Source organism: Eretmochelys imbricata, chromosome 14, assembly GCF_965152235.1.
Source record: "Eretmochelys imbricata isolate rEreImb1 chromosome 14, rEreImb1.hap1, whole genome shotgun sequence".
Lineage (NCBI taxonomy): Eukaryota > Metazoa > Chordata > Testudines > Cheloniidae > Eretmochelys > Eretmochelys imbricata.
In genome coordinates, this window is record NC_135585.1 from 51661719 (window position 1) to 51685559 (window position 23841).

A 23841-nucleotide genomic window follows, 5' to 3' on the forward strand; every position below is an offset into this window, starting at 1 on the left:
AGTGCACACAGATGGGAATGACAAAATCTGGAACCAGAGCCCTCGAGAGAGAGAGTAAAGGCCGCATGTCCCTTTCCCCATCCCCTGAACCAGCTGGTTCTCCCTTCCCTGCCCCTCCCCACATCAGATCCAGCCTCCCCTAGAGGAGAAAGGCCCCTGTTCAACCACCTAATCATTGTCCCAGTAACCGGGGCTGGTGGCACAAACCCCTAGAGCACATGGGCTTGGCACAACTCTTGCAAAACGCCCATCCCCTGGAAGGGCAAGCCCGCCAGATCCTGACTTCCAGCATGCCCTATGGCTCAGTTCTCTCAGTTCAACTCAGACCTCAGTTGCAGAAGCATTGAACCATCATTTCTCCCATCGTTAACTGCTGTATCTATTATTATTTCTCCTGCTCTGACAGGGTGAGTGGCACTTTGCACGCGGGCTGGACTGGGCCGTGCTGGGTTTACAATCTGGATAGGCAAGGAAGGAAGTGGGGTTGGGCATGGGGCTGGCTCAGACCTAAAATCTGGGGTCTGAAGCCAGCTATGGCTGTGAGGAGAGCGAAGGGGCGGGATGACGAGGAGTAGGTTTAAGGGTTACAGGCTTAAGAGTTAGAGTCAGGTAGTCAGATTTGGGGAGCCAGGTTATAATTAGGGTGTTAGGGTTGGGCAATGGAGCTCAGGGGTTGCAGGTCCCGTTGGCTGTTAGGGGTAGGTATTAATACATGTGTGAGTGGCAGTGTAGACATTGACCCAGGGAGCCAGGACCGGGCTTCGTGGACAATAAACCTGGCTGAGCGCCTTCGCCACCGGACTGAGCCTGTGGTCTTCGTTTCCGAGTAACATCGAGCTCTGCTGAACGAACATGCTGCAGTATCTTCGAAGGACATTGCAGCTCCCGGGACAGAAGCACCGAGTGGCCTCAACAGGGTTACTAATGACGATCCCTCCTACGGCACTTAGCCATGCTGGGTAGGGCTATCGAGGCCTGCTGAACCGGTGATCTGCGCAGAGCTGCACGGGGCACGGAAAGAACACGCACACACAAGTCAACTGATTACCCAACGTGTGACTTGTTTGGATCAACAGAAGAACGAACAGGACGAGGATGCATTAATTAGCCCCAGGGAAAAAATTCACCTAATCTCTATTCACTCCTGACACACAAGCCCCTGGCTCTTCCCTCACTGCCCTGGGCTTCCCCTCTCCCCACAGCTCCACCGACGCTCCTCAATCCCAATCTGATCCCCCTGCTATCACGGCTCTGGGCTCCATCCCTCTCCCCCAGCTCTGCCGATCACCATCAGTCTCCTCCTGCAGCCCCTGCCCCATCCAAGCCCTCACTTCTCCCCACTCCCCACAGGTCCTGAGCCACAGCCCCTTGATTTCCCAGCTGTGGGCTTCCCCCCTCCACAGCTCTGCCAGTTCTCCGCAATCCCACCCAGCAGAAACTCCCCTGCTTTCTTGCTGCCCCAGATATCTATGCTAAATCTCCTTAGCGATATTAGGCTTGGAAAGATTACAATACATCGGTACACGTCATAATACATCGATTTCACTGCGCACACACAATCTGATGGAAAAATATTTCCATTGATAATCAATGAAATGTACAGATACCCAAAATAAGGAAAATCCCGCTTGAAAATGTATTGAAGTTCAACTTACTTTATATCTTTTGAGAGGGGGGGTTGACAATTGATGTTTTACAGTGCATGAAACTTTAACTTATTGGCTCTCACCTGCCATTAAATAATTGTCTGACCTGCCCCCAGAATTTCCCAAAAGCTGAAATTAATAAAAATTGAAAAAAATCCTTTAAAACGAACTTTGATATTATCCATCAAAATTATAAAGAAATAAACGTTGACTTCTGCCACGCCAAAGTAATATGCAGTCAGCATTCTGCCATGACTCACCCAACTTGGGTCAACAGTGACCAACTTGTGACTAGTGGTGGCAACTAGAAGAAACAAAACCCCTATTGCCAAATGAGGTTAAGAAGCAGCCCAGGACCTTCGGGCAATTTCAGACCCACTCCCACCCTCCCAGGAGGAACAAAGATGCCCAGAGCTGTCATTAATGATCCTGACTCAATCACATGATGTCAGAACCAGGATCTCGCCTGGAGCGGCTCTCCCAAGCTAAGAGGGCTGAAGCAAGGGCAGGATTTGAAAAGGAGACCTTGGAAAATCTGCAGATGCTACAGGGAGCTGGGCAGCGGTGCTGTCCCCAGACAGGTTTCAGAGGGGTAGCTTTCAGATGTGTATCAGCAAAAACAACAAGGAGTCCTAGTGGCATCTTAGAGTCTAACCAATGTATTTGGGCACAAGCTTTCGTGGGCTATAACCCTCTTTATCAATGCATGGAGTGAAAATACAGTAGGCAGGTATAAATATACAGCACCTGAAAAGATGGGAGTTGCCTTAGCAAGCGCGGGGTCAGTACTAACGAGGCCAATTCAATCAAGTTGACAAGAAGGCGTGTGGCATTTGGATGTGCCCTACCACAGGGACGCATTCACTCACTAGGGGTCCTCTCCCCTCACAGTCTGTGCTGACCTCCATACCCCAGCGTGGCATTAGGGGGATCAATGCAGCAGGGAGGGGTGTGGGGACTCACTAGGGGGCACCCTCCCCTTGGAGTCGGTGCAGACTCAAATGCCCCAGACTGGTGCTGGGCTACAGCAAGTGCTCACCTGCTCATTAGCCATAAGCCCCGCTTGTCACTCAACATCCCCAGGCACTATCCTTCCAGGGTGGGGAATGCGCCTGGGTCCCCTGGCTAAACACCTCCTTTACTTCTTCCATTTTGCCCCCTACCCAAAAATCAACACTGTGCTTTCTTTGGACACAGGATCCCCAGTTCATTTCCTGTTACCCAGCTGCCCCTCCGCAGAGGTGGCTGCAATTCAGGGATCACGGCCCTTCAGGCCCTAGACCTCTCACTCAGTGAACCCAACTGGATCTCTGTTCCCAAAGCCCTTGACTCCTCCCCTGCAGCTCCACCCAGTTGGCCCCAATCCTCCTTCCCCCGTGTGTGCACAGCCCAATGAGAACATGGATTTGAGGATAAATAAGTCCCCGTGGCTGCTCCCTGACTCTTAATCTTGCCATCTGAGGCATCCACCCAGCTCCCATTCCTGCTGAGACACAAGACACGACTGTGAGTGTGCCAAGGAGAAGGGCAGGTGAGTCTGTGCTACCCGGGGACCCACTGGCTCAGAGATAGGGACAGAGGGGTCCAGGGAGTGAATGAAGTGGAAGAACAGCAGGAATTGGGATCAGTCTAGGCAGTTACCCACCTAATACCCTTTCTACAGACCCCATTCTCAGAACTGGGGAGAGAACCCAAAGAGTCCTGGCTCCCAGCACCCCCTGCTCTCACTCACTGGTCCCCACTGCCTTCCCAGAGCATAAGAACATAAGAATGGCCCTACTGAGTCAGACCAAAGGTCCATCTAGCCCAGGATCCTGTCTTCGCACAGTGGCCAATGCCAGGTACCCCACAGGGAAGGAACAGAACAGGGAATCATCAAGTGATCCATCCCCTGTCACCCATTCCCAGCTTCTGGCAAACAGAGGCTAGGGACACCATCCCTGATCATCCTGGCTAACAGCCACTGATGGACCAATCCTCCATGAATTTATCTAGTTCTTTTCTGAACCTTGTTATGGTCTTGCCCTTCACAACATCCTCCGGCAAGGAGTTCCACAGGGTGACTGTGCGCTGTGTGAAGAAATACTTCCTTTTATTCATTTTAAACCTGCTGCCTATTAATTTAATTTGGGGACCCCTAGTTCTTGTGTTATGAGAAGCAGTAAACAACACTTCCTTATCTACTTTCTCTACACCAGTCATGATTTTATAGACCTCAATCATATCTCCCCTTAGCCATCTTTTTTCCAAGCTGAAAAGTCCCAGTCTTATTCATCTCTCCTCATACGGAAGCCGTTCCATACCCCAAATCATTTTTCTTGCCCTTCTCTGAACCTTTTCCAATTCCAGTATCTCTTTTTTGAGATGGGACGACTGCATCTGCACACAGTGTTCAAGATGTGGGCATACCATGGATTTATATGAAGGCAACATGATATTTTCTGTCCTATTATCTATCCCTTTCTTAATTATTCCCAGCATTCTGCTTTCTTTTTGGACTGCCGCTGCACATGGAGTGGATGTTTTCAGAGACCTATCCACAATGACTCCAAGATCTCTTTCTTGAATGGGAACAGCCCATTTAGACCCCATCATTTTATATGTATAGTTGGGATTATGCTTTCCAATATGCGCCTCTTTGCATTTATCAACATTAAATTTCATCTGCCATTTTGTTGCCCAGTCACCCAATTTTGAGAGATCCTTTTGTAGCTCTTCGCAGTCTGCCTGGGTCTTAGCCATCTTTAGTAATTTTGTATCACCTGCAAATTTTGCCACCTCACTGTTTACCCCTTTTTCCAGATCATTTATGAATTTGTGGAATAGAACTGGTCCCAGAACAGGCCACTGGGGGACACCACTATTTACCTCTCTCCATTCTGAAAACTGACCATTTATTCCTATCCTTTCTCTCCTGTCTTTTAACCAGTTACTAATCCATGACAGCACGTTCGCTCTTATCCCATAGCAGCTTTCTTTGCATAAGACCCTTTGGTGAGGGACCTTGTCAAAGACTTTCTGAAAATCTAAGTACACTATATCCGCTGGATCCCCTTGGGCCACACGCTTGTTGACCACCTCAAAGAATTCTAGTAGATTAGTGAGGCATGATTTCCCTTTACTAAAACCTTGCTGACTCTTCCTCAACAAATTATGTTCATCTATATGTCTGACAATATTGTTGTTGATTATAGTTTCAACCAGTTTGCCTGTACCAGAACTCTTGACTCCAGTCCCACAGTGGTATAACCCACCATACCCCATTCCTTTCCCAGACCTGGGGATAGAACCCAGGAGCCCTGGCTCCCAGAGCCCGACACTCTAGCCCACTAGACCCCACTCCCTTCCCAAAGCTGAGGATAAAACCCAGGAGTCCGCAATCCCAGCCTCCCTCCCATCTCTAACCACTAGATCCCACTCCCCTCCCAGAATGAGAGTCAGGATTGATGCAGAGCAGGGAACACAGCAGGGAGCCAGAGCATGGGTGGAACCGACAAGGGGGTTCTATTTGCTAAAGGGGATCCATGCTGACATAGGGAGCATCCTCCTGCTGTCTGGATTTAGGTGGCTGGGATTGGATGGGACCCAGCACCCCGTAGAGGGGAGAGACCTTGTATCCAGTTCCCTATAACTCCCTCTGCGGGGGTTTCCCTTCCAGCTGCCGCGATGCTGGGACTCCTCCCCACTTTCCCCTGCCTGCTCCTCCTCTCCCTGCTTGGCTCCAGCTCTGGTTCCGATGACGATGGCACCGTGGTGCTCACCACCAGCGGCCCCATCCGGGGCAAGCGCCTCCAGGTCGGCTCCAGCACAGTGACGGCCTTCCTGGGCATCCCCTACGCCAAGCCCCCCGTGGGGGCCTTGCGTTTCCAGAAGCCAATTCCCCACCAGCCCTGGAGCCACATCCTGGAAGCCTCTAGCTTTGGCAATATGTGCCACCAGCCTCTGTTTACTGGTTACCCTCAGACTGAAACACAGACATTCAAAGTGCCACAGTCCGAGGACTGCCTCTTCCTCAATGTCTGGGTGCCCCATCCCCGTCCCTCTCCGCCAGCCGCCATCGTCACCTGGATCCACGGTGGTGGGTTCTTCACAGGGGCAGCCTCACTCGACATCTATGATGGGCGCTTCTTAGCTGCCACTGAGAACCTGGTCGTGGCTTCCATGAACTACCGGCTGGGGGCGCTGGGCTTCCTGTCCCTGCCCCCGGCCGCCCCGGGGAACGCCGGCCTATGGGACCAGCGACTGGCGATGCGCTGGCTGCGGGACAACGCGGCCGCCTTGGGTGGGGACCCGGCCCATTTCTTACTCTTCGGCCAGGATGCTGGGGCTCGATCAGTCGGCTTCCACCTCCTCTCCCCGGGGAGCCGGCCCCTCTTCACCAGGGCCGCACTGCAGAGCGGAGTCCCGAACGCACCATGGGCTTGGATTTCACTTGAAGAGGCCAAGGCGAGAGGCCAGAGGCTGGGCCAGCTGCTGGGCTGCTCCGATGGTAACAACACGGCCCTGGTGGGCTGCCTGCAGGGGAAGGAACCCGGGGAGTTCCCCAAACACCAGTTCTCCGTCTTGAACCACAAGAAGCAGCTGGGGCTCCCCTTTGTGCCGACACCAGATGGAGATTTCCTCCCTGATACACCACCAAGACTCCTGCAGGGCAGGCACGGCCAGCCAATACCCGTCGGGCTTGGTTTCGTCACCAACGAAGGATCCTACATATTATACTTTGCTGCCCCCGGCTTTAACCTGGAGAACACCAGCTCCATCGGCTGGGAGGAGCTGCTGCAGGTGGTGAGGCTAATAGTGCCAGGGGTGCCAGACAAGGCCATCCAAGCCATGGCACGGTGGTACATCCAGGAAGGGGAGAAGCAGGGAGAGGCACAGTACCGATGGGCCATGGAACAAATCGCTGGTGACTATGTAGTTGTGTGCCCGGTACTGGAGATGGCAAGGCAACAGGCAGAGGCTGGAAATCCTGTGTACACCTACCACTTCGCCCACCGCAGCAGTGGCTTGTCTGTACCTGAATGGATGGGAGTGCCACACGGCTCTGAGATCCCCTACGTGTTCGGGACCCTGGCATCCGTGGTAGGATCCAACCACACAGAGGCTGAGGTAGCGCTGAGCCGCAGCGTGATGCAGTACCTTGCGGTGTACGCCTGGAGCGGGTAAGGCAATCCCCCACAATCCTCTTGTCCCCCTGATCCAGAAGACTGGGAGAAAGCTAATGCCATGCCAATTTAGAAGAAGGTTAAATGGGATCACCTGGGTAATTATAGGGCCTTGATAAATTGGAAAAGGTCCAGAGAAGAGCCACGAGAATGTCTAAGGGATTAGAAACCTTGCCTTATAGCGATAGACTCAAGGATCTCAATCTATGTAGTTTAACTAAGAGAAGGTTAAGGGGCCTGTCATAAATATAAAGGGAAGGGTAACAACCTTCCTGTATGCAGTACTATAAAATCCCTCCTGGCCAGAGGCACAATATCCTTTTCCCTGCAAAGGGTTAAGAAGCTCAGGTAACCTGGCTGGAAGCAAGCAATCCAACTCCATTAGAATCAGTAAGTACAAGCAAGGGAATGCATTAGCTTATTTTTGTTTTGGCTTGTGATTTTCTCTGTTCTGAGAGGAAAGTGTATTCCTGGTTTTCTTTTTGTAACCTAAAAGTTTGGCCCAGAAGGAAATCCTCTGTGTTTTTGAATCTTTTGTTACCCTGTAAAATTATTTTCCATCCTGATTTTACAGAGGTGATTTTTACCTTCTTTTTTTTTAAATAAAATCCTTCTTTTAAGAACCTGACTGATTTCTCTATTGTCCTAAGACCCAGGGCTTTGGGTCTGTGATCACTTTGTAACCAATTGGTTAGGATATTATTCTCAAGCCTCCCCAGGAAAGGGGGTGTAAGGCTTGGGGGGATATTTTGGAGGAATAGGAACTCCAAGTGGTCCTTTCCCTAATTCTTTGTTAAATAACTTGGTGGTGGCAGCTTACCCTGATAGGGCAGCATCCTCGTTGAAAGGACAAGTGAGAGACGCCATTTTAAGTAAGAGCAAAACTAGACACTCCCTTCCAGTTCAGATCCTCCTATCTATGCCCCCACATTCCCTGGCCATGTCCCCCCACACCCCGTATGTTGCTCTGCTCCCCACACTACTCTGCCTGTCTGTGAGCACAAAGGATGTCCATCTTTGCTGAGGGAAGCCTGGCTTCGGACCCATTGCAAACAATGGAAAACAGTGGCCATCTTCCCTAGAGGAAGTCTCATTTTACAATGGCAGCCATTATTACTCAGGGCCGCCTGTGGCTTCAATTTCATGGAGAACAACGGAATAAAGTGGCCAAGTTTATAAAGGGCAACCTGTAGCATCACCCCATATGAAAAGACTGGGAGGCAGCACCCATCTTAACTGAGGGCAGCCTCTGGCTCCACTCTCATTTGCAACAACATGGGATGGCAGCCATTTTGGAAAGAGGCCAAACTTTTCAAGTTGGCTCCTAATCACCCCTGCATCTGGGATGTTAGACACCAGCTGGGGCACGTTCCTGTCCCCACCAAGCCACAATACTAACCTAAGTGGGGCATGTTCATTTTCCATGCAGGCAACCCATTGTGGGAGAGGATAGCGGGAAGCAGTGGCCCACCTATGACCCCGCAAAGCAGAACTTTGAGCGCATCAGCCTGAATCCGCCCAAACCTGAGAGGGCATTACCCGCCTCACGCTGTGAATTCTTGGCATCAATGCTGTCAGAGAAACCAAAGGTCCCAGGTGAGCATCAGCAGGATGAGAGGATGGCAGCCCTAGAGGGGAAAGGCCCCATCTCTCCCCACCCCTCTCAGCCATCCAGGCCCCCAACCCTTGGGCTGGATTGGAGATGGCTCCCCTCCAGCAGCAAAAGATCCCAGCTCACATTCCCTTTTCCATGGGATCTTCTGGTCTCCTAGAGATGCTCCATTCTCCTGTCTGGGGGAGAACTTGCATATCCTGGGAAGTCCAGATCCCATCTGCTGTGGGGCAGCCCCAGGTTCTACCCCATCTTCTCTTCCTCAGCCCCTCTGGGTAGGAAGATGACAACCTTGTTTCCTCTCCATCGGCTCCCCACGTAGCCCCCATTTCAGGGGAGGAGGCATGAGCTCAGACAGAGGGATTCCCGGTAGGGTGGCTGGGGATGAAGCGATGGATCTGAGGACACTGCGGGCTGAGGGTAAGTGGCCTGTAATGACACAGAAGAGAACGGTGGCAAAGAAAGAATGACATACAGCTGGCTCTCGGGAGGGATGCAGCCACTGTGTAACTGTGTAAGACAGGGATTCAAGGAGAATCCAATAGTCACTGGGAATCCTCTGTGCCAGGGGGCCGCTTATGGGAGGCAGAACAGAAGCTTCCACGTTGGACCCTGGGGTCACAGATGCTGCGAAACACGGGATCTCTAGCAGAACAGCGTTCCCCACTGCTAGAATATATTACTGGGGGGCACTAAATGTGGGGGGACAGCTCCCTCCTGACTCCCCCACAAGCCGCTCTTTGCAGAAAAGCACCCCCTAGTGCATGGAGATTAGCATTGACCGTAAGAGATGAGCATCCCATGCTGAGCCTGTGCAGCACCTGGTTTCCTCTGCAGATCTCCTCTCCTGTTTACAAGTAGACAAACCCCCGCAGAGCCTGAGCTCCTCCCCACTGCTGTTAACCCCACTCATTGTGTGTTCCACAGGAGCAGACCTGCCCAGCCTGGGGGGCCGTGAATGAAGAGCTGAGCAATTACAATCCCCTTATGGGGGGAACCCTCCATGCAGACCGGAGGATCCAGTTCCTGTTAGTGCCTGCCAGTTCATTAACGAGGATCCTGCTAATGAACCAGCTGGGAATTTATGGATTGACCCTCCCTCTGCAATTCCTCCACCCCCAGTGCATTAAAGCATATTCAGTCTGGAGACAGAGCCCTGGTGTGTGAGGTTGATTAGCTCCTCCTGAGTAGGAGAGAGAGAGAGTGTTGGTGTGATGGGAGTTGTGTTGAGATAATGGGGAACAAAGATTACATCGGGGGTAAATGCTGCTCTGGTGTTTGAAGAGGCAAATGACAAAGTGCAGAGATCACACTCTGCACCCAGAGATATGGAACGCAGGAGTCCTGACTCCCAGCCTCTCCGGTCTAACCAACTAGACCCCAATGCCCTCCAAGGTCTGCGATAGAACCCAGGCGTCTTGACTTCCAGCTCACATGTCTCTAACCCTTAGACCCCCTCTCGTCCTCAGACAAGGGATAACACCTAGGAGTCCTAACTCCCAGCCCCCCTCTGCTCTAACCGCTAGATCCCACTCTCCTCCCAGTCCTTGGGAGAGAACCCAGGAATCCTGACCCCCGGCCTCTCTGCTCTAACCCACTAGCCCCAATCCCCTCCTGGATGGTGCTCACTGGACTGTGAGGAAGAACTGTACACACCAAGGAGTCGAAGGAAATTGGTGCTTTATTGATGACATTTGTGGGCCACTATACAATACAAGCCACAGAGACAGATGTTTTCTCAGCCAGCTGGCAGGGTATGGGGAGTTGGCGAAGTGGGTATAGGGACAAGGAGAGTGCCCCAAATGCACACAGCACCCACTCCCCATGACCCCATTCCCTGCCCAGATCTCCTCTGAGGGGCAGGGACTCTGTGGTCCAGTCATTCCTCAGCCTCCCTGCTCAGGAGCTGGTGGAGTTTGGGACAGGGGCCCTGGCCCACCTGGGGGTTGGGCTGAGCCTCCACAACTCAGTGCACACAGATGGGAATGACAAAATCTGGAACCAGAGCCCTCGAGAGAGAGAGTAAAGGCCCCATGTCACTTTCCCCATCCCCTGAACCAGCTGGTTCCCCCTTCCCTGCCCCTCCCCACATCAGATCCAACCTCCCCTAGAGGGGAAAGGCCCCTGTTCAACCACCTAATCATTGTCCCAGTAACCGGGGCTGGTGGCACAAACCCCTAGAGCACATGGGCTTGGCACAACTCTTGCAAAACGCCCATCCCCTGGAAGGGCAAGCCCGCCAGATCCTGACTTCCAGCATGCCCTATGGCTCAGTTCTCTCAGTTCAACTCAGACCTCAGTTGCAGAAGCATTGAACCATCATTTCTCCCATCGTTAACTGCTGTATCTATTATTTCTCCTGCTCTGACAGGGTGAGTGGCACTTTGCACGCGGGCTGGACTGGGCCGTGCTGGGTTTACAATCTGGATAGGCAAGGAAGGAAGTGGGGTTGGGCTTGGGGCTGGCTCAGACCTAAAATCTGGGGTCTGAAGCCAGCTATGGCTGTGAGGAGAGCGAAGGGGCGGGATGACGAGGAGTAGGTTTAAGGGTTACAGGCTTAAGAGTTAGAGTCAGGTAGTCAGATTTGGGGAGCCAGGTTATAATTAGGGTGTTAGGGTTGGGCAATGGAGCTCAGGGGTTGCAGGTCCCGTTGGCTGTTAGGGGTAGGTATTAATACATGTGTGAGTGGCAGTGTAGACATTGACCCAGGGAGCCAGGACCGGGCTTCGTGGACAATAAACCTGGCTGAGCACCTTCGCCACCGGACTGAGCCTGTGGTCTTCGTTTCCGAGTAACATCGAGCTCTGCTGAACGAACATGCTGCAGTATCTTCGAAGGACATTGCAGCTCCCGGGACAGAAGCACCGAGTGGCCTCAACAGGGTTACTAATGACGATCCCTCCTACGGCACTTAGCCATGCTGGGTAGGGCTATCGAGGCCTGCTGAACCGGCGATCTGCACAGAGCTGCACGGGGCACGGAAAGAACACGCACACACAAGTCAACTGATTACCCAACGTGTGACTTGTTTGGATCAACAGAAGAACGAACAGGACGAGGATGCATTAATTAGCCCCAGGGAAAAAATTCACCTAATCTCTATTCACTCCTGACACACAAGCCCCTGGCTATTCCCTCACTGCCCTGGGCTTCCCCTCTCCCCACAGCTCCACCGACGCTCCTCAATCCCAATCTGATCCCCCTGCTATCACGGCTCTGGGCTCCATCCCTCTCCCCCAGCTCTGCCGATCACCATCAGTCTCCTCCTGCAGCCCCTGCCCCATCCAAGCCCTCACTTCTCCCCACTCCCCACAGGTCCTGAGCCACAGCCCCTTGATTTCCCAGCTGTGGGCTTCCCCCCTCCACAGCTCTGCCAGTTCTCCGCAATCCCACCCAGCAGAAACTCCCCTGCTTTCTTGCTGCCCCAGATATCTATGCTAAATCTCCTTAGCGATATTAGGCTTGGAAAGATTACAATACATCGGTACACGTCATAATACATCGATTTCACTGCGCACACACAATCTGATGGAAAAATATTTCCATTGATAATCAATGAAATGTACAGATACCCAAAATAAGGAAAATCCCGCTTGAAAATGTATTGAAGTTCAACTTACTTTATATCTTTTGAGAGGGGGGGTTGACAATTGATGTTTTACAGTGCATGAAACTTTAACTTATTGGCTCTCACCTGCCATTAAATAATTGTCTGACCTGCCCCCAGAATTTCCCAAAAGCTGAAATTAATAAAAATTGAAAAAAATCCTTTAAAACGAACTTTGATATTATCCATCAAAATTATAAAGAAATAAACGTTGACTTCTGCCACGCCAAAGTAATATGCAGTCAGCATTCTGCCATGACTCACCCAACTTGGGTCAACAGTGACCAACTTGTGACTAGTGGTGGCAACTAGAAGAAACAAAACCCCTATTGCCAAATGAGGTTAAGAAGCAGCCCAGGACCTTCGGGCAATTTCAGACCCACTCCCACCCTCCCAGGAGGAACAAAGATGCCCAGAGCTGTCATTAATGATCCTGACTCAATCACATGATGTCAGAACCAGGATCTCGCCTGGAGCGGCTCTCCCAAGCTAAGAGGGCTGCAGCAAGGGCAGGATTTGAAAAGGAGACCTTGGAAAATCTGCAGATGCTACAGGGAGCTGGGCAGCGGTGCTGTCCCCAGACAGGTTTCAGAGGGGTAGCTTTCAGATGTGTATCAGCAAAAACAACAAGGAGTCCTAGTGGCATCTTAGAGTCTAACCAATGTATTTGGGCACAAGCTTTCGTGGGCTATAACCCTCTTTATCAATGCATGGAGTGAAAATACAGTAGGCAGGTATAAATATACAGCACCTGAAAAGATGGGAGTTGCCTTAGCAAGCGCGGGGTCAGTACTAACGAGGCCAATTCAATCAAGTTGACAAGAAGGCGTGTGGCATTTGGATGTGCCCTACCACAGGGACGCATTCACTCACTAGGGGTCCTCTCCCCTCACAGTCTGTGCTGACCTCCATACCCCAGCGTGGCATTAGGGGGATCAATGCAGCAGGGAGGGGTGTGGGGACTCACTAGGGGGCACCCTCCCCTTGGAGTCGGTGCAGACTCAAATGCCCCAGACTGGTGCTGGGCTACAGCAAGTGCTCACCTGCTCATTAGCCATAAGCCCCGCTTGTCACTCAACATCCCCAGGCACTATCCTTCCAGGGTGGGGAATGCGCCTGGGTCCCCTGGCTAAACACCTCCTTTACTTCTTCCATTTTGCCCCCTACCCAAAAATCAACACTGTGCTTTCTTTCGACACAGGATCCCCAGTTCATTTCCTGTTACCCAGCTGCCCCTCCGCAGAGGTGGCTGCAATTCAGGGATCACGGCCCTTCAGGCCCTAGACCTCTCACTCAGTGAACCCAACTGGATCTCTGTTCCCAAAGCCCTTGACTCCTCCCCTGCAGCTCCACCCAGTTGGCCCCAATCCTCCTTCCCCCGTGTGTGCACAGCCCAATGAGAACATGGATTTGAGGATAAATAAGTCCCCGTGGCTGCTCCCTGACTCTTAATCTTGCCATCTGAGGCATCCACCCAGCTCCCATTCCTGCTGAGACACAAGACACGACTGTGAGTGTGCCAAGGAGAAGGGCAGGTGAGTCTGTGCTACCCGGGGACCCACTGGCTCAGAGATAGGGACAGAGGGGTCCAGGGAGTGAATGAAGTGGAAGAACAGCAGGAATTGGGATCAGTCTAGGCAGTTACCCACCTAATACCCTTTCTACAGACCCCATTCTCAGAACTGGGGAGAGAACCCAAAGAGTCCTGGCTCCCAGCACCCCCTGCTCTCACTCACTGGTCCCCACTGCCTTCCCAGAGCATAAGAACATAAGAATGGCCCTACTGAGTCAGACCAAAGGTCCATCTAGCCCAGGATCCTGTCTTCGCACAGTGGCCAATGCCAGGTACCCCACAGGGAAGGAACAGAACAGGGAATCATCAAGTGATCCATCCCCTGTCACCCATTCCCAGCTTCTGGCAAACAGAGGCTAGGGACACCATCCCTGATCATCCTGGCTAACAGCCACTGATGGACCAATCCTCCATGAATTTATCTAGTTCTTTTCTGAACCTTGTTACGGTCTTGCCCTTCACAACATCCTCCGGCAAGGAGTTCCACAGGGTGACTGTGCGCTGTGTGAAGAAATACTTCCTTTTATTCATTTTAAACCTGCTGCCTATTAATTTAATTTGGGGACCCCTAGTTCTTGTGTTATGAGAAGCAGTAAACAACACTTCCTTATCTACTTTCTCTACACCAGTCATGTAGACTCAATCATATCTCCCCTTAGCCATCTTTTTTCCAAGCTGAAAAGTCCCAGTCTTATTCATCTCTCCTCATACGGAAGCCGTTCCATACCCCAAATCATTTTTCTTGCCCTTCTCTGAACCTTTTCCAATTCCAGTATCTCTTTTTTGAGATGGGACGACCGCATCTGCACACAGTGTTCAAGATGTGGGCATACCATGGATTTATATGAAGGCAACATGATATTTTCTGTCCTATTATCTATCCCTTTCTTAATTATTCCCAGCATTCTGCTTTCTTTTTGGACTGCCGCTGCACATGGAGTGGATGTTTTCAGAGACCTATCCACAATGACTCCAAGATCTCTTTCTTGAATGGGAACAGCCCATTTAGACCCCATCATTTTATATGTATAGTTGGGATTATGCTTTCCAACATGCGCCTCTTTGCATTTATCAACATTAAATTTCATCTGCCATTTTGTTGCCCAGTCACCCAATTTTGAGAGATCCTTTTGTAGCTCTTCGCAGTCTGCCTGGGTCTTAGCCATCTTTAGTAATTTTGTATCACCTGCAAATTTTGCCACCTCACTGTTTACCCCTTTTTCCAGATCATTTATGAATTTGTGGAATAGAACTGGTCCCAGAACAGGCCACTGGGGGACACCACTATTTACCTCTCTCCATTCTGAAAACTGACCATTTATTCCTATCCTTTCTCTCCTGTCTTTTAACCAGTTACTAATCCATGACAGCACGTTCGCTCTTATCCCATAGCAGCTTTCTTTGCATAAGACCCTTTGGTGAGGGACCTTGTCAAAGACTTTCTGAAAATCTAAGTACACTATATCCGCTGGATCCCCTTGGGCCACACGCTTGTTGACCACCTCAAAGAATTCTAGTAGATTAGTGAGGCATGATTTCCCTTTACTAAAACCTTGCTGACTCTTCCTCAACAAATTATGTTCATCTATATGTCTGACAATATTGTTGTTGATTATAGTTTCAACCAGTTTGCCTGTACCAGAACTCTTGACTCCAGTCCCACAGTGGTATAACCCACCATACCCCATTCCTTTCCCAGACCTGGGGATAGAACCCAGGAGCCCTGGCTCCCAGAGCCCGACACTCTAGCCCACTAGACCCCACTCCCTTCCCAAAGCTGAGGATAAAACCCAGGAGTCCGCAATCCCAGCCTCCCTCCCATCTCTAACCACTAGATCCCACTCCCCTCCCAGAATGAGAGTCAGGATTGATGCAGAGCAGGGAACACAGCAGGGAGCCAGAGCATGGGTGGAACCGACAAGGGGGTTCTATTTGCTAAAGGGGATCCATGCTGACATAGGGAGCATCCTCCTGCTGTCTGGATTTAGGTGGCTGGGATTGGATGGGACCCAGCACCCCGTAGAGGGGAGAGACCATGTATCCAGTTCCCTATAACTCCCTCTGCGGGGGTTTCCCTTCCAGCTGCCGCGATGCTGGGACTCCTCCCCACTTTCCCCTGCCTGCTCCTCCTCTCCCTGCTGGGCTCCAGCTCTGGTTCCGATGACGATGGCACCGTGGTGCTCACCACCAGCGGCCCCATCCGGGGCAAGCGCCTCCAGGTCGGCTCCAGCACAGTGACAGCCTTCCTGGGCATCCCCTACGCCAAGCCCCCCGTGGGGGCCTTGCGTTTCCAGAAGCCAATTCCCCACCAGCCCTGGAGCCACATCCTGGAAGCCTCTAGCTTTGGCAATATGTGCCACCAGCCTCTGTTTACTGGTTACCCTCAGACTGAAACACAGACATTCAAAGTGCCACAGTCCGAGGACTGCCTCTTCCTCAATGTCTGGGTGCCCCATCCCCGTCCCTCTCCGCCAGCCGCCATCGTCACCTGGATCCACGGTGGTGGGTTCTTCACAGGGGCAGCCTCACTCGACATCTATGATGGGCGCTTCTTAGCTGCCACTGAGAACCTGGTCGTGGCTTCCATGAACTACCGGCTGGGGGCGCTGGGCTTCCTGTCCCTGCCCCCGGCCGCCCCGGGGAACGCCGGCCTATGGGACCAGCGACTGGCGATGCGCTGGCTGCGGGACAACGCGGCCGCCTTCGGTGGGGACCCGGCCCATTTCTTACTCTTCGGCCAGGATGCTGGGGCTCGATCAGTCGGCTTCCACCTCCTCTCCCCGGGGAGCCGGCCCCTCTTCACCAGGGCCGCACTGCAGAGCGGAGTCCCGAACGCACCATGGGCTTGGATTTCACTTGAAGAGGCCAAGGCGAGAGGCCAGAGGCTGGGCCAGCTGCTGGGCTGCTCCGATGGTAACAACACGGCCCTGGTGGGCTGCCTGCAGGGGAAGGAACCCGGGGAGTTCCCCAAACACCAGTTCTCCGTCTTGAACCACAAGAAGCAGCTGGGGCTCCCCTTTGTGCCGACACCAGATGGAGATTTCCTCCCTGATACACCACCAAGACTCCTGCAGGGCAGGCACGGCCAGCCAATACCCGTCGGGCTTGGTTTCGTCACCAACGAAGGATCCTACATATTATACTTTGCTGCCCCCGGCTTTAACCTGGAGAACGCCAGCTCCATCGGCTGGGAGGAGCTGCTGCAGGTGGTGAGGCTAATAGTGCCAGGGGTGCCAGACAAGGCCATCCAAGCCATGGCATGGTGGTACATCCAGGAAGGGGAGAAGCAGGGAGAGGCACAGTACCGATGGGCCATGGAACAAATCGCTGGTGACTATGTAGTTGTGTGCCCGGTACTGGAGATGGCAAGGCAACAGGCAGAGGCTGGAAATCCTGTGTACACCTACCACTTCGCCCACCGCAGCAGTGGCTTGTCTGTACCTGAATGGATGGGAGTGCCACACGGCTCTGAGATCCCCTACGTGTTCGGGACCCTGGCATCCGTGGTGGGATCCAACCACACAGAGGCTGAGGTAGCGCTGAGCCGCAGCGTGATGCAGTACCTTGCGGTGTACGCCTGGAGCGGGTAAGGCAATCCCCCACAATCCTCTTGTCCCCCTGATCCAGAAGACTGGGAGAAAGCTAATGCCATGCCAATTTAGAAGAAGGTTAAATGGGATCACCTGGGTAATTATAGGGTCTTGATAAATTGGAAAAGGTCCAGAGAAGAGCCACGAGAATGTCTAAGGGATTAGAAACCTTGCCTTATAGCGATAGACTCAAGGATCTCAATCTATGTAGTTTAACTAAGAGAAGGTTAAGGGGCCTGTCATAAATATAAAGGGAAGGGTAACAACCTTCCTGTATGCAGTACTATAAAATCCCTCCTGGCCAGAGGCACAATATCCTTTTCCCTGCAAAGGGTTAAGAAGTTCAGGTAACCTGGCTGGAAGCAAGCAATCCAACTCCATTAGAATCAGTAAGTACAAGCAAGGGAATGCATTAGCTTATTTTTGTTTTGGCTTGTGATTTTCTCTGTTCTGAGAGGAAAGTGTATTCCTGGTTTTCTTTTTGTAACCTAAAAGTTTGGCCCAGAAGGAAATCCTCTGTGTTTTTGAATCTTTTGTTACCCTGTAAAATTATTTTCCATCCTGATTTTACAGAGGTGATTTTTACCTTCTTTTTTTTTAAATAAAATCCTTCTTTTAAGAACCTGACTGATTTCTCTATTGTCCTAAGACCCAGGGCTTTGGGTCTGTGATCACTTTGTAACCAATTGGTTAGGATATTATTCTCAAGCCTCCCCAGGAAAGGGGGTGTAAGGCTTGGGGGGATATTTTGGAGGAATAGGAACTCCAAGTGGTCCTTTCCCTAATTCTTTGTTAAATAACTTGGTGGTGGCAGCTTACCCTGATAGGGCAGCATCCTCGTTGAAAGGACAAGTGAGAGACGCCATTTTAAGTAAGAGCAAAACTAGACACTCCCTTCCAGTTCAGATCCTCCTATCTATGCCCCCACATTCCCTGGCCATGTCCCCCCACACCCCGTATGTTGCTCTGCTCCCCACACTACTCTGCCTGTCTGTGAGCACAAAGGATGTCCATCTTTGCTGAGGGAAGCCTGGCTTCGGACCCATTACAAACAATGGAAAACAGTGGCCATCTTCCCTAGAGGAAGTCTCATTTTACAATGGCAGCCATTATTACTCAGGGCCGCCTGTGGCTTCAATTTCATGGAGAACAACGGAATAAAGTGGCCAAGTTTATAAAGGGCAACCTGTAGCATCACCCCATATGAAAAGACTGGGAGGCAGCACCCATCTTAACTGAGGGCAGCCTCTGGCTCCACTCTCATTTGCAACAACATGGGATGGCAGCCATTTTGGAAAGAGGCCAAACTTTTCAAGTTGGCTCCTAATCACCCCTGCATCTGGGATGTTAGACACCAGCTGGGGCACGTTCCTGTCCCCACCAAGCCACAATACTAACCTAAGTGGGGCATGTTCATTTTCCATGCAGGCAACCCATTGTGGGAGAGGATAGCGGGAAGCAGTGGCCCACCTATGACCCCGCAAAGCAGAACTTTGAGCGCATCAGCCTGAATCCGCCCAAACCTGAGAGGGCATTACCCGCCTCACGCTGTGAATTCTTGGCATCAATGCTGTCAGAGAAACCAAAGGTCCCAGGTGAGCATCAGCAGGATGAGAGGATGGCAGCCCTAGAGGGGAAAGGCCCCATCTCTCCCCACCCCTCTCAGCCATCCAGGCCCCCAACCCTTGGGCTGGATTGGAGATGGCTCCCCTCCAGCAGCAAAAGATCCCAGCTCACATTCCCTTTTCCATGGGATCTTCTGGTCTCCTAGAGATGCTCCATTCTCCTGTCTGGGGGAGAACTTGCATATCCTGGGAACTCCAGATCCCATCTGCTGTGGGGCAGCCCCAGGTTCTACCCCATCTTCTCTTCCTCAGCCCCTCTGGGTAGGAAGATGACAACCTTGTTTCCTCTCCATCGGCTCCCCACGTAGCCCCCATTTCAGGGGAGGAGGCATGAGCTCAGACAGAGGGATTTCCGGTAGGGTGGCTGGGGATGAAGCGATGGATCTGAGGACACTGCGGGCTGAGGGTAAGTGGCCTGTAATGACACAGAAGAGAACGGTGGCAAAGAAAGAATGACATACAGCTGGCTCTCGGGAGGGATGCAGCCACTGTGTAACTGTGTAAGACAGGGATTCAAGGAGAATCCAATAGTCACTGGGAATCCTCTGTGCCAGGGGGCCGCTTATGGGAGGCAGAACAGAAGCTTCCACGTTGGACCCTGGGGTCACAGATGCTGCGAAACACGGGATCTCTAGCAGAACAGCGTTCCCCACTGCTAGAATATATTACTGGGGGGCACTAAATGTGGGGGGACAGCTCCCTCCTGACTCCCCCACAAGCCGCTCTTTGCAGAAAAGCACCCCCTAGTGCATGGAGATTAGCATTGACCATAAGAGATGAGCATCCCATGCTGAGCCTGTGCAGCACCTGGTTTCCTCTGCAGATCTCCTCTCCTGTTTACAAGTAGACAAACCCCCGCAGAGCCTGAGCTCCTCCCCACTGCTGTTAACCCCACTCATTGTGTGTTCCACAGGAGCAGACCTGCCCAGCCTGGGGGGCCGTGAATGAAGAGCTGAGCAATTACAATCCCCTTATGGGGGGAACCCTCCATGCAGACCGGAGGATCCAGTTCCTGTTAGTGCCTGCCAGTTCATTAACGAGGATCCTGCTAATGAACCAGCTGGGAATTTATGGATTGACCCTCCCTCTGCAATTCCTCCACCCCCAGTGCATTAAAGCATATTCAGTCTGGAGACAGAGCCCTGGTGTGTGAGGTTGATTAGCTCCTCCTGAGTAGGAGAGAGAGAGAGTGTTGGTGCGATGGGAGTTGTGTTGAGATAATGGGGAACAAAGATTACATCGGGGGTAAATGCTGCTCTGGTGTTTGAAGAGGCAAATGACAAAGTGCAGAGATCACACTCTGCACCCAGAGATATGGAACGCAGGAGTCCTGACTCCCAGCCTCTCCGGTCTAACCAACTAGACCCCAATGCCCTCCAAGGTCTGCGATAGAACCCAGGCGTCTTGACTTCCAGCTCACACTTCTCTAACCCTTAGATCCCCTCTCGTCCTCAGACAAGGGATAACACCCAGGAGTCCTAACTCCCAGCCCCCTCTGCTCTAAACGCTAGATCCCACTCTCCTCCCAGTCCTTGGGAGAGAACCCAGGAATCCTGACCCCCGGCCTCTCTGCTCTAACCCACTAGCCCCAATCCCCTCCTGGATGGTGCTCACTGGACTGTGAGGAAGAACTGTACACACCAAGGAGTCGAAGGAAATTGGTGCTTTATTGATGACATTTGTGGGCCACTATACAATACAAGCCACAGAGACAGATGTTTTCTCAGCCAGCTGGCAGGGTATGGGGAGTTGGCGAAGTGGGTATAGGGACAAGGAGAGTGCCCCAAATGCACACAGCACCCACTCCCCATGACCCCATTTCCTGCACAGATCTCCTCTGAGGGACAGGGACTCTGTGGTCCAGTCATTCCTCAGCCTCCCTGCTCAGGAGCTGGTGGAGTTTGGGACAGGGGCCTTGGCCCACCTGGGGGTTGGGCTGAGCCTCCACAACTCAGTGCACACAGATGGGAATGACAAAATCTGGAACCAGAGCCCTCGAGAGAGAGAGTAAAGGCCGCATGTCCCTTTCCCCATCCCCTGAACCAGATGGTTCCCCCTTCCCTGCCCCTCCCCACATCAGATCCAGCCTCCCCTGGAGGGGAAAGGCCCCTGTTCAACCACCTAATCATTGTCCCAGTAACCGGGGCTGGTGGCACAAACCCCTAGAGCATATGGGCTTGGCACAACTCTTGCAAAACGCCCATCCCCTGGAAGGGCAAGCCCGCCAGATCCTGACTTCCAGCATGCCCTATGGCTCAGTTCTCTCAGTTCAACTCAGACCTCAGTTGCAGAAGCATTGAACCATCATTTCTCCCATCGTTAACTGCTGTATCTATTATTATTTCTCCTGCTCTGACAGGGTGAGTGGCACTTTGCACGCGGGCTGGACTGGGCCGTGCTGGGTTTACAATCTGGATAGGCAAGGAAGGAAGTGGGGTTGGGCTTGGGGCTGGCTCAGACCTAAAATCTGGGGTCTGAAGCCAGCTATGGCTGTGAGGAGAGCGAAGGGGCGGGATGACGAGGAGTAGGTTTAAGGGTTACAGGCTTAAGAGTTAGAGTCAGGTAGTCAGATTTGGGGAGCCAGGTTATAATTAGGGTGTTAGGGTTGGGCAATGGAGCTCAGGGGTTGCAGGTCCCGTTGGCTGTTAGGGGTAGGTATTAATACATGTGTGAGTGGCAGTGTAGACATTGACCCAGGGAGCCAGGACCGGGCTTCGTGGACAATAAACCTGGCTGAGCGCCTTCGCCACCGGACTGAGCCTGTGGTCTTCGTTTCCAAGTAACATCGAGCTCTGCTGAACGAACATGCTGCAGTATCTTCGAAGGACATTGCAGCTCCCGGGACAGAAGCACCGAGTGGCCTCAACAGGGTTACTAATGACGATCCCTCCTACGGCACTTAGCCATGCTGGGTAGGGCTATCGAGGCCTGCTGAACCGGCGATCTGCACAGAGCTGCACGGGGCACGGAAAGAACACGCACACACAAGTCAACTGATTACCCAACGTGTGACTTGTTTGGATCAACAGAAGAACGAACAGGACGAGGATGCATTAATTAGCCCCAGGGAAAAAATTCACCTAATCTCTATTCACTCCTGACACACAAGCCCCTGGCTATTCCCTCACTGCCCTGGGCTTCCCCTCTCCCCACAGCTCCACCAACGCTCCTCAATCCCAATCTGATCCCCCTGCTATCACGGCTCTGGGCTCCATCCCTCTCCCCCAGCTCTGCCGATCACCATCAGTCTCCTCCTGCAGCCCCTGCCCCATCCAAGCCCTCACTTCTCCCCACTCCCCACAGGTCCTGAGCCACAGCCCCTTGATTTCCCAGCTGTGGGCTTCCCCCCTCCACAGCTCTGCCAGTTCTCCGCAATCCCACCCAGCAGAAACTCCCCTGCTCTCTTGCTGCCCCAGATATCTATGCTAAATCTCCTTAGCGATATTAGGCTTGGAAAGATTACAATACATCGGTACACGTCATAATACATCGATTTCACTGCGCACACACAATCTGATGGAAAAATATTTCCATTGATAATCAATGAAATGTACAGATACCCAAAATAAGGAAAATCCCGCTTGAAAATGTATTGAAGTTCAACTTACTTTATATCTTTTGAGAGGGGGGGTTGACAATTGATGTTTTACAGTGCATGAAACGTTAACTTATTGGCTCTCACCTGCCATTAAATAATTGTCTGACCTGCCCCCAGAATTTCCCAAAAGCTGAAATTAATAAAAATTGAAAAAAATCCTTTAAAACGAACTTTGATATTATCCATGAAAATTATAAAGAAATAAACGTTGACTTCTGCCACGCCAAAGTAATATGCAGTCAGCATTCTGCCATGACTCACCCAACTTGGGTCAACAGTGACCAACTTGTGACTAGTGGTGGCAACTAGAAGAAACAAAACCCCTATTGCCAAATGAGGTTAAGAAGCAGCCCAGGACCTTCGGGCAATTTCAGACCCACTCCCACCCTCCCAGGAGGAACAAAGATGCCCAGAGCTGTCATTAATGATCCTGACTCAATCACATGATGTCAGAACCAGGATCTCGCCTGGAGCGGCTCTCCCAAGCTAAGAGGGCTGAAGCAAGGGCAGGATTTGAAAAGGAGACCTTGGAAAATCTGCAGATGCTACAGGGAGCTGGGCAGCGGTGCTGTCCCCAGACAGGTTTCAGAGGGGTAGCTTTCAGATGTGTATCAGCAAAAACAACAAGGAGTCCTAGTGGCATCTTAGAGTCTAACCAATGTATTTGGGCATAAGCTTTCGTGGGCTATAACCCTCTTTATCAATGCATGGAGTGAAAATACAGTAGGCAGGTATAAATATACAGCACCTGAAAAGATGGGAGTTGCCTTAGCAAGCGCGGGGTCAGTACTAACGAGGCCAATTCAATCAAGTTGACAAGAAGGCGTGTGGCATTTGGATGTGCCCTACCACAGGGACGCATTCACTCACTTATTGTCCTCTCCCCTCACAGTCTGTGCTGACCTCCATACCCCAGCGTGGCATTAGGGGGATCAATGCAGCAGGGAGGGGTGTGGGGACTCACTAGGGGGCACCCTCCCCTTGGAGTCGGTGCAGACTCAAATGCCCCAGACTGGTGCTGGGCTACAGCAAGTGCTCACCTGCTCATTAGCCATAAGCCCCGCTTGTCACTCAACATCCCCAGGCACTATCCTTCCAGGGTGGGGAATGCGCCTGGGTCCCCTGGCTAAACACCTCCTTTACTTCTTCCATTTTGCCCCCTACCCAAAAATCAACACTGTGCTTTCTTTGGACACAGGATCCCCAGTTCATTTCCTGTTACCCAGCTGCCCCTCCACAGAGGTGGCTGCAATTCAGGGATCACGGCCCTTCAGGCCCTAGACCTCTCACTCAGTGAACCCAACTGGATCTCTGTTCCCAAAGCCCTTGACTCCTCCCCTGCAGCTCCACCCAGTTGGCCCCAATCCTCCTTCCCCCGTGTGTGCACAGCCCAATGAGAACATGGATTTGAGGATAAATAAGTCC

General features: G+C 52.0%; 2 pseudogenes; both read left to right on the forward strand.

Annotated features, from left to right (window-relative positions):
• Positions 1-5312: 5312 nt before the first annotated feature.
• On the forward strand, positions 5313-9385 carry LOC144274159 (acetylcholinesterase pseudogene; annotated as a pseudogene).
• Positions 9386-15693: 6308 nt separating this feature from the next.
• LOC144274160 (acetylcholinesterase pseudogene) lies at positions 15694-19766 on the forward strand (annotated as a pseudogene).
• Positions 19767-23841: the final 4075 nt, after the last annotated feature.